The sequence below is a fragment of the Arachis ipaensis genome, chromosome B9 (genome assembly GCF_059453495.1).
Source record: "Arachis ipaensis isolate K30076 ecotype BB chromosome B9, ASM5945349v1, whole genome shotgun sequence".
Taxonomy (NCBI): Eukaryota; Viridiplantae; Streptophyta; class Magnoliopsida; order Fabales; family Fabaceae; genus Arachis; species Arachis ipaensis.
In genome coordinates, this window is record NC_142444.1 from 65,869,488 (window position 1) to 65,880,992 (window position 11,505).

General features: G+C 39.4%; 1 non-coding gene across 1 annotated transcript; it reads right to left on the reverse strand.

The window, feature by feature from the left end:
- Window positions 1-10,226: 10,226 nt before the first annotated feature.
- LOC148544912 (small nucleolar RNA R71) lies at window positions 10,227-10,334 on the reverse strand. Its single transcript, XR_015901199.1, has one exon. It is a non-coding gene; the product is annotated as a small nucleolar RNA R71 (small nucleolar RNA).
- Window positions 10,335-11,505: the final 1,171 nt, after the last annotated feature.

Here is an 11,505-nt window from a genome sequence, read left to right on the forward strand (position 1 = left end):
GTGGGTACTTGGGATCTGAACCAGCTAATCATAAGCAATCTAATGACTGTCAATCTTTGGACTCATCTCAATTATCACAGACATCATAACATGCACAGAATGTGTTTCCGAAACTGTTTATGATAAGGTCAACACTACCAAGTAATATTAATTCTAACTGCACGTCTGCACATAATCCATAATCCTTTTGCAGTTAAAATCTGAATGGTCTACTTTTGCAGAAAGATGTTAAAGAGTGAAATGGGTTTAATTGTTACAGAAAGATTTATATTATTATCCAATTAGATAATTACGTTTGTTTGACTTTAATTAAGTCAAATATTTTTATTAATATAATAATACATGATTTTGTGTATGTATAGATTTTTTTTTTTACATGGATAACACAGAAATTAAATTGGATTAAAATTTATACGGTCCATTGTCAAAATTCTTCAATAATTTTCTGGTGTTTAATATAGTTCTTTTTGTTATACTATGAACATACCGTAGGTTTTAAGATACAATCTTGAACTAATATAATATTCATATATTACCTTCCACTAAAACAAAAGTTGCCTACAAAAGGGTGGATTGAAGAATGTAATTTAGTGGTACGACAGTTATTAAGTGTTACATACCCCGGTTCTGGATTTGGCAGCCCAGCAGACTTTGGGCTCAATCCATCCGGCTCGGCACAAAAAACCGGATCAATCCTAAAATTCTATTCGCACGTAACTCCGGTGTTAAATGCCGCATATACGTATCGTATCATTCCAATTTGAGGATGATGTGACCATTTCAATCCGTATATATAAGGGAGTCTCTAACTCCCCCAAGATAACCAACCAACAAACCTAAATTTTAGTCTCTATGACCAATCCTAACTTGAACGTCGATATGTCTTTGCAAGTCCTCTCCTATTCTATTCATCCAGCAACCCGACTAGCAACCAATTCAAGTCAAAGCCAACCAGGTCATAGATCCCGTCGTTTCAAGTCATTTCTAAACATTAGCGCCATCTGTGGGGACCTATTGACGAAAGGCTCCAATGGCTTCCGGTTCAATGGACAACCAGAACTTAGAAGAAATTTTCGATGAATATAACCCCTCGGAGAATTTTGTGCCAACCCGAGCCCGAATTCAAAGTGTGGTCCACATGGCGGTGACACCTAACCCCCAGCCATTGAACTGCCAGAATTCAAACCCCAAAGCCAATTCGTGTCCCTTCGGAGAAACAGGGTCCGACAATTCTTGGATTATCCAGGAACTATGCCACAGCCTACAGAACTTGAAAAACGGTTGCGGCCAAGGACCGATTCTAGCCATCTTCCGAGGAGCATTCGGGGACACAACCCTGAGAAAGGCACCTTGCCGACTCGCCAGAATGACAAACCGGAAGACAGCGCGGCTGGACCATTCCAGTTCGTTCTCTCAACAGCAGTTTGCACTCCCCGAGCAACGAACAGTGCAAACGCTGAGGTAGGGGATATGAAAGATCTCCAACCAGAAAACAGAGGTGGAATGACGAGCCTGTGGTTGTGGGTGCCACCACGTCGCCTGTAAGATCGTTTGGGTTCGCCTCTCTAAGCACTTTGATAAGCCAACGGACATGCGATATAACAGAACCCATGATCCCTAAGAACACTTGAAAGCATTCGAAGCTCGGATGAATCTGGAAGGTGTTCCTGACACAGTGCATTGCCGAGCTTTTTCCGTAACCCTCGCGGGACCCGCAATCAAATGGTTCAATTTCCTACCTCAAGGGTCCATTGTGTGCTTCTCGGACATATCCCAAAGATTCTTAGCTCAGTTTACTACCAGGATCGCCAAGGCTAAACATCTCATAAACCTCTTGGGAATAACCCAGCGAGAAAACAAGTCCACAAGAAAATACCTAGATCGGTTCAACGATGAATGTATAGAAATCGATGGCCTTACCGATTTAGTTGCAAGCCTTTGCCTAACTAACGGGTTAACAAATGAGGACTTCCAAAAATACCTAACCACTAAACCCGTGTGAACTATGCACGAGATCCAAACTATGGCTAGAGAGTATATAAATGACAAAGAGGTTAGCTAGGTTGTGGTAGCCAATAAACAGAATGTCTCAACTGCCCCCTCCCCCTCTTAGCAGGTCAGTGCGTCCCACCCCACAAGGGAGGGGCCAAGAATCAGTCGAGCAAACCTCCCCGACCCTAAGAATTGGGAAGTTTACCAACTGCACTCCCCTTAACGCCCCAAAGCAGAGTCTACCAGCAATTTTCTGATCATAGAGTTATCCGAAAAGCTCGGCAGCTCAAGGAGCAAACTAGAGGAAACAAGTTCCTGTACTGTGATTATCACCGGGAATACGGCCATAGGACGCATGATTGCTTCGATTTGAAGGACGCTCTGAAACAAGCAATTTGCGATGGGAAACTCCTAGAGTTCACAAAGATCATTCATGAACCATGGAGACCAGCCTAAGAAAGATCTCTGGAGATAGAAAAAGGTCGTAACCCCCGAACAGTCAGGGCGCCCCCAAGGGACGAGATTGACGCCGACCCCGCCATTGTGGTTAATGTTGTGGTCTGACGTTTAGTGTAACACCCTAATTATCCTAAGCCTTACCTCGCGTCGTAAAGCAAAGGTTAATCAAAGATTACGATAGTTCTAAAGCTTATACATATTTATATATAGAAGAAATAGTATATTCTAGGAGCCCGATGAAGGATAGAGCTCAAAAACAGGATTTAAAAAGCGCAAAATGTGCACCCGAAGCTACAAACTTAACGCACAAGAAATAGATATAATATAACAAAATATCAGAGTATAATAGTATAAATATCTAGCCATGGCTCGCGGAGTTTAAGCCGGCTAGCTATATATAGACAATACAGAATTCTGAAAGTTAAAAAAACAGCTTATACAAGTTTTTCTCTCAAAGTAAGCCTCTAGGCAAAGAATAAATACAAAAGTGAGAGACATAAACAAAATAAGCAAAAAGACTCCAAAATATATCTAGGATTCTCTGCTCTGTCACCATCGAAGCAACTCACCGAGGTGGGTTGCGACCTGCATCTGAAAAACAACAACAGAATATGGTATGAGAACCGGAGGTTCTCAGTATGGTAACAGTGCCCAGTGATGTAAGATATAAGACTCCAGGACACCAGAGGCAATCCTAGAACTTCAAGGAATATTTTTATTAAAATATTATTTTTAATTAAATATTATTATTTAATATTTTATTATTATTTATTATTTTAATAAAAATAATAAAATAATGCGAAAAAGGCAGTTTTCTGTAAAAGCTTTAGAAAGACAACTTTAAGTGCAGAATCTCATAATTACCTTCATAAAACACTTAGGGAGTGGTAATAACATGATAGTGAGGCAAAGATAAAGAAAAGATAAAAAGTTAAAGAAAAGATAAAAACCAAAGAAAAAGTCTATAAAATTTTAATGATAGAAAAACAGATAGAGACTAGTGAACGAACTAGGGCAACTTAGTTAGTACTTGAGTTGTGACTAGGGTTAGGTGTTATATGAAAAGTTAAACTGTTTCAGTATAGACTTAATGAACCTATACCTGGGATAGGCTAACTATTCATACCAAAATTTACATAAGCTTTAAATACACATGTTAAACAAAGAAATCAGAGCAGAATAAAGTAACACAGAGCACAGAGTAACCAGAGTAAAGTAAAGAGATACAAAGAGAAAAGAATAATATGATAAAGAGAAATGGTTTGAGTCAGGATATTGTAAAAGTGAAAGATGTAAAGTTTGTACAGTATGATTGAACAGAGAAAGAAAGAGGTACTGCATAAGAATGTGAAAATGATGATGAATAATGAGAATGATGATGAATGATGATAATGAGAATGATTATGTAATGATCTGCTGCGTGAAGGCAGTCAGTAAAATAGTGGTACGACCACAGAACGTTTTCCAGTGTTACACAACTATTGAGAGCTGTACCTGCAACTGATAACCTGGGATCACTTGCAGAGGATATTAATTCATACACGGCTAGAATGCCGCACCTGTAAGGAAAGGATTACTTACAGAGAATATGATTTCATACACGGCTGGAATGCCGCCACCTGTAAGGCAGAGTTTTCTTATAGAGGATATGACGCATACGTCGGTTAGTGAGAACTGTACCTATGCTGACTGAAAAACCATACCCGTTTCAGCTGCTTTGGGTTACGTCGGGAGCGGGTAGAAATCGACAGATGAGCTCATTACCTGCGCTAGGGCTAGACATGCATCATACTTGGTTGCGCACTTCCTTTGTTATGATTGTGGTATGAATGTATGCTTTCCTTGTTTGTATTCCATTCTCTGCGCTTGTGTTATTTTTTTGTATTCTTCTGTTTGTGTTCTGCTATCTGTTTTCTCTATCTTCTCTACTTATCTGTGTTTTCTAATTACTGCTTCTTTGTATTTTGCTAATAGCCTGCTAAACAACATAGAATTAATGAACGTAACTAATAACCCCAACCCTACTAAGAACTCTCCAGTTCTTACCCCTTCTCTCCCCTTTCCCCCTTCAGATGGAAGTAAGAGTACCTTACCATAGTTTGCTGATGACCGTTCGCAAGAAGAGAATTCTGCTCTAGATAGTCTTCTGAGTCTAGGGTGAATATCGTTCTCTGATTATATGTATATACTGTGAGACCAGCCAACGTCTGCACCCCGTTCGTATGCGCACTTTAACTTAAATCCTGTGTATGAGATTCCTATTGTGTGGCTACTTCATGGGGTACCAGAGAGACGTCCTGTGGAAAAGTCTGATCGTGCAGAGGAGTAGCAGATGATGTTCTATCTTTTGATGACGTTCCACCTGACTTGAGTTTTGAAGACCTAGAACGTACTTTCCCTCGCTTTAGTAGTTTAGAGGGACTAGGTGAGTATAGAGTCTAGGCTAGCCTAGGTGCCAGCTTAGGGACCTCTTGAACAGGTCAGGACCTGAGATGTTGTATGTATATACATGCATATAGTTATTATCTAGCTATATCTAGGGGTGTTCTAACTAAAGGTCTATACTCTAATAAAGGCTGGATAACTGAATGTTGCTAGCTACTCGTGATGTATTTATGTGTGGTTGTTTATAACTGTTTTATCTGTTATTACTTGTGAATTGATTATGAGTGATTCCATCTATTAATCCAAATGTTTTCAAAAAAAAGAATACACCTCACAAATTAACTACGCTTTTAACAACGAATCAGGTTCATATGATAAATAATAGATAATAATTAAGAAGACAAATTGGTAGCACTCAGTTTTCAGTATGATCTAGACATATTGAAAATTGGGTCGTTACATTTTTCAAGAACAAATAAAAAAAATGATAGAAGTGTACATTGACGACGTGCTCGTCAAGATCGCCGAAGTGGAATCCCTATTGGAATATCTATGCCGGGTGTTCCAGTCTCTCCGAGAACATAGGATGCACTTAAACTTGGCAAAATGTGCCTTCGCGATGTAAGCCAGAAAATTCCTCGATTTTATGCTGACGTAGCGGGGAGTTAAATCCGATCCAGAAAAGTGTGACACAGTCATTAGGATGGCCAATCCGGGATCTGTCAAAGACATCCAAAGGTTCTCTAAGGTTGTAAGACCCCAAACCATGCTAGCAACAAAACAAGACAAAGGAGACTCGCAAGAACAAAGGAATCAAAATAAGAAACAAATAAGGAACAAAAGTGAAGGAATAAAAATAGGTTTGGAGGAGAACTTACCGACATACTGGCGATCGGCTTCCCGATCACCCAAACACAACCGTCAATACCTCAACGATGTACTTACTCTCCCGACTTAAACCCTCGTAAGTCACCTTTACGAGGTAGTTGGCCACAGTCTCATACTTCCAGTAAGTAGGGAACCTACGTTCCCCCTCCAGAGTCATCCAGAAGGGATGATGACCTCTTGTCGGCCGGACCTTAAAATACTCATCCTTGAACCCGTGAAACAAGTCCTCAAAGATGCTGATAATTTTCCGACCCTGTACAGCCCAGAAAGACATGTACCCCTTCTTATGCTTATTCTCCCAATAAGGCACAGTGAGGAAGAAGTACAAGAAGACCTCCACCACGGCCGGGATCTCCAAGTACTCGCACACGAGTTCGAAACACCTAATAGCTACCCAACTATTAGGATGGAGCTGCGATGGAGCAACACTACACTGATTTAGCAGCCCGATGACAAAATCGGAGTACGGATGTTACATTATGGTATCAGAGCAGTCTTTTCTGTTAGAGCCTTGGGAATGAACTAACTATGCTTTACTGCATACTCTGAGTATCTGTCATGCAATAGGACTTGTCCTAATAACAAGAGTTTGAGTTTCAGATGTATGACTGTCTATGGATTAGTGCCGTTAGCTTACCATTACATACCTCATGGTATTAAGTCTGGCCAACTTAATACTAATGACTTATGTATATGAGAATACTAATGGGTTGTCATGAACGAAATAGAACTAATAGGTAATACGAATTACGGGGTTTGGAAACGTTAGAGGTTATAAAGATAGCTCAATTTCGAAGTATACTATTTATTCCTGTTACACGAACTCGTGCAATCCCTTCCTTCGTTATCTTCATTGGAATTCTTGTCTTGGAATTCTTATTGTCCCTGTGTACCTCTTTTTGCCTGTAAATCTAACTGCCTACCTGAACTTCTTTTGAACATTATCTTTAACATTGCCTGCACTTCTGTTCATGGACCCTATTTTTCTTTGGTTTGAGTTTGAACTTGTTTTAATATAACAATTTTCGAGGGCGAAAACTTTTATAAGATGGATAGGATATAACAACCCGAACTTTTGAAAATTAAATAATGAATTATTCATGATTTATTATTTTATTTGAAAAAATTATTTTTCTAAAAATAATTAAATTAAATTTTTATGATACTTTAAGTTTAAAATCTACTAAAATTTTTAAAATTTTTTATTATAATAAAATATTTTGAAAAAGATAAAATATTATTATTATTATTATTGTCGTCGTCGTCTTCATTGTTATTATTATTATTATTATTATTATTATTATTATTATTATTATTTGATTCCATTCGATTAGCCAAAAGCATTAAGGGAGAAAAAGAAAGAAAGCCAACATGGCTTGAATTCATATATGTATATATACATATACATATATATAACGAGGACACCAATTCACTCCTTATCATATTAATCATCATCACCTACTTCATTTGGTTTTAATTTTTATAAGCTGTGAGAAGAAAGTGAGCGAGAGTGAGAGAGAGAAAACCGTGAAACCCTCTAAGCTTCTGACCTCAATTTTTTGAGTTTCGTAACTTTAATAAAAAATCTAATCCAATAAAGTGTTCGTATCCTTCTCTTCTACACGTTGACGACACCTTTTTTTAGTAGAAGTTGACGGTGATGTAGCTTCCCTTCCCCTTGAGTTCGGCCAATTGAAATTTTAAGAGGCACAGACGATTTCTGACGTTTTTTTCTTCAGCAGCTCGATCAAAAAGTTTCTCTGGATTTTTCGTGGTTTTGATTTCATACGGCGGTAGGGTTTGGTAATTTTATAACAATTAAATGTGAATTTGATAAGTCACTACAAAAAAATAAGATTAAAATGGCGTTAATTTTTCGGCGGTTTTATGAAAACACCATTTTTTCCGCTAATTTCGGCGGTTTTTGCTGGTGCCAGAATATTTGTGATTTTTCTTTCGTCTTTTTAACTTAGATGTGTTTTATTTGACTATATCAGAGACTTAGAATGATTAGTGTGGTTTCTCAATAGAAAAGCGAATGACGAACCCTAATCCCTTGCCGCTGTCATTCATCTTCTCGCTGTCGCTCATCTCCTCGTCGCAACTCATATCCTTGACGTTGCAAGAAACGTCGTTGTTGCCTTCAGCGAGTTTCCGATCTGGTTCTCGATCTAAAGGTTTGTCGCTGCCGCTTATTTCACCGCCATTGTTCATCTCCTCACTGTCACGCATTCCTTCGCCATATCAAGCAACATCATGTTGCTACCTTCAATGAGGTTCTGGCTTCGATCTAAACGTTAGTTACCGCCGCTCATTTTCTTGCTGCCTTTATTTATCACCTCGCCACTGCAAGCAATGCTGCCATTGCTGCCTTTAGCGAGTGATAAACCACTATTTTATGGTTTATATTGTGTTTAATTGTGTGGTTTTGTCATGATCCTTGCCCACTTATTCATCAATTTAGCATGCATTTAGATTTCCTTCCTAAATTCAGTACATGTTTGAAAATTGCTTCCTAGAGACTTTAATTATTTACTTTTAATTCTCCTTTATTCCATTCGATGTCGTGATCTGTGTGTCAAGTGTTTCAGGCCTTATAGGGCATGAATGAGATGGAGATTGGAGAGGAAGCTAGCAAAAATGGAAGGAACACAAGAATTTGAGGAGATAACCAGTGAGAAGTGACGCGGTCGCATGGCTCACGCGACCGTGCGAAGGAGCACAAATCGCAGTGACGCGGCCGCGCGGATTGGAAAGCGCAAGCGGCGCGGTAGCGTGGACGACGCGAACGCGTGGAGAGGAAAAAGCGCAAGCGACGCGTCCGCATGGATGACGCGATCGCGTGACATGTGCGATCTGCATAATCTGCAGAATTCGATGGGAGCGATTTTGGACCTTATTTCGGCCCAGTTTTCGGCCCGGAACAGCAGACTAGAGTCAGAGAATATGCAGAAACAACACACACATACGATCAGTAGTTTTTTTTCTAGTTTTTTCACTCTCTTAGGTTTTTCTCTCTAGTTTTTAGGATTTTAATTTTCAATTTATCTTAGCATTGGAACATTGAGAAGAGTCATTTCCTCATCAAGACTTCATCACTCTAGTTTGTTCTCTTAACTTGGTTTTATTCTTCCATGTTCTTTGTTATGTTCAATTTTATCATTCAGATACTTTTATGATTAATTAATGCAAGGATTATTTCTCTTTAATTTAATTTCAATTCCAATAATCATGTCTTCTTTTAATTCCCTTTCATGTGCCATGGATTCTTTATTTACAATGCGTGAGTAGTTTCATTACTTGATAGGGAGTTGATTAAAAGGAATTCTTGAGTTAGAAGGATTGAAGGAGAAATTTATAGTTGGGTTAAATGTTGGATTGCTATCCTGTCACCGACGCCAATCCCTTTGAACTAAGTGGGTTGTAACTCGTGAATAGATCTGGCAGTCCAACTTGTTTGACTTTTCCTTACCTAGTAAAGGATAACCAAACAGAATAACCGTTAATTATAAATCAATCTTAAAAATCACTCCATCAATGATAGAGATTCTAACTAATCAATTCCCAGTCAAGACTTTTATTTATATTATTTAAAATTCCTCAATTTAAATTCTAATTTACTTAGCTCAACTTCTTGGAACATCTGATTAATAAAACAGCAGACTTTTCTACAACTCGTTGGGAGACGACCTGGGACTTAAAACTCCCAGTAATTTTAATTTAAACTCTCTGTGACATATTTCTAAATTGATAGGCAGATTTTCGGTGAGTTAAGAACTATACTTGCAACGTAACCATTTTAATAAATTTTTAATTCATCAGCTTCTGCTTCCCATCAATTTTTGGCGCCGTTGCCGGGGAGTTGCAATAGAGTGCTAATTTTATTAATTAGAATTTATTTATTTGCATTTTATTTAATTTTGCTACTATGAGCTGCATGTTTCTTCCGTCAAATGACGCGTTCACTTCCTGATCCGCGCTTGCTAATATTCGATCCTGAAATTGAAAGGACAATTTCATGAATAAGGCGAGAACAGCGTAGGTTAGCCCGCTCTGAAGGCGGATCTGAAAGTGAATCTGAAGAAGAAACCAGCCCCCGTTCTACTGATTCGGTTGTTTTACGTGCAAAAAACATGGTAGCTAGAAGAGTTACCATTCAGGAGGAAGGAGCTCCTGATTTTACAATGCAACCGTTTCAAGCGCATCATCCAGCGGTAGCTACGGATTTTGAAATAAAGACCGCACTGTTGAATTTGATGCCCAAGTTTCATGGCCTACCTGCTCAAGAGCCTATCAAGCACTTGAGAGATTTCCAGGCAGCCTGTTCTACTGTCAGGCGTGATGGCACTGATGAAACTTCAATCCTGCTGAAAGCTTTTCCGTTCTCTCTTGAGGGAAAAGCAAGAGAGTGGTACTACACTCAACCTCTAGCAAATGTATCCAACTGGGATACACTCAGAAAGGAGTTTCTGGAGAAATTCTTTCCATCTGAAGTTACTGCTAAACTGAGGAAGGATATCTCTACAATTGTTCAGGATGACAATGAGACTCTCTTTGAATACTGGGAGCGCTTCAATAATCTTCTGGAAGCATGCCCCCACCACATGATTGACAAGATCGTGCTACTCAGCTATATCACACAAGGTATGAGGCCCCAAGATAAGACCACATTGGAAAGTGCCAGCAATGGGTCTATGAAGAAGTACAAGACCACTGATGAAGCTTGGCAATTGATCAGTAATTTAGCTGAATCTACTCGGAACCACAGACAGAAGCAAGGCCGTTCAAAAGCCATTGCAGAAGTATCTTCTGGCATAGAGACTGTTGCTCTAAATCGAAGTATCTGTGAGATGACCAACCTGCTGAAGCAAATGCAGTTGAATCAACAAGCTCAGCAAACTCAACCGCAGCAAAACCAACAACTAGTTCCACAAAGAATTTGTGGAATTTGTGCTGATTACAGCCATTACACTAATGAATGCCCGTAGCTCCAACAAGAAGACAACATGGTGGCATCCACTCACAACTTCTATGACCACCCCAACCAAGGGTACAATCAAAGTGGAAATAATAACCATGGATGGTAGGACAATTCAAACCAGAATTGGAGGGACAACAATAATAGGCGAGACAGAGATAACCAGGGAAATCAGAGGTGGAATAATAACAACAACAGGCAGCAAAATCAACCTTACCGAGCACCTCACCTGAGGCAAAACCAAGGACCACCGAACAATCAGCAGCAAACCTCTCAGTTTACTCATTCTTCTGTATCTTCTAATGAAGATTTATTACAAGCTTTTGAGAAAAGACAACTGGCCATGGAAAATACCATCGTGAACAATATTAACGCCAGTCTGAATGGTTTCACCTCTACTCTACAAGCTTTATTGACACAACTTGGTTCAGCACAAAATTCCAGTAACCAACCTTCAAGCACCACTGGAATCCCCTCTCAACCATTACCCAATCCGAAGGGAGGCATTAATGCCATCACCCTGAGGTCCGAAACCACACTGCAGGAGAGGAATCAGGAGGAACCAAGCTCACCAGAATACGCCTCAGCTGAAGAGGTGGTAGAAATCAAAGATGTTGAAGAGGAAGAGGACATACAGGACATAGCTGAAGAAGAGATAGCTCAACCACAGGAAGAAGCACAAAAAGGCGCAAGCACCACAGAAAACACTACTCCCATTCCATTTCCACAACTTGCAAGGAAGCCCAGGAAACAGCTGGAACCTGATCCTAACATGGTAGAAATATTCAAAAAGGTTGAGGTAA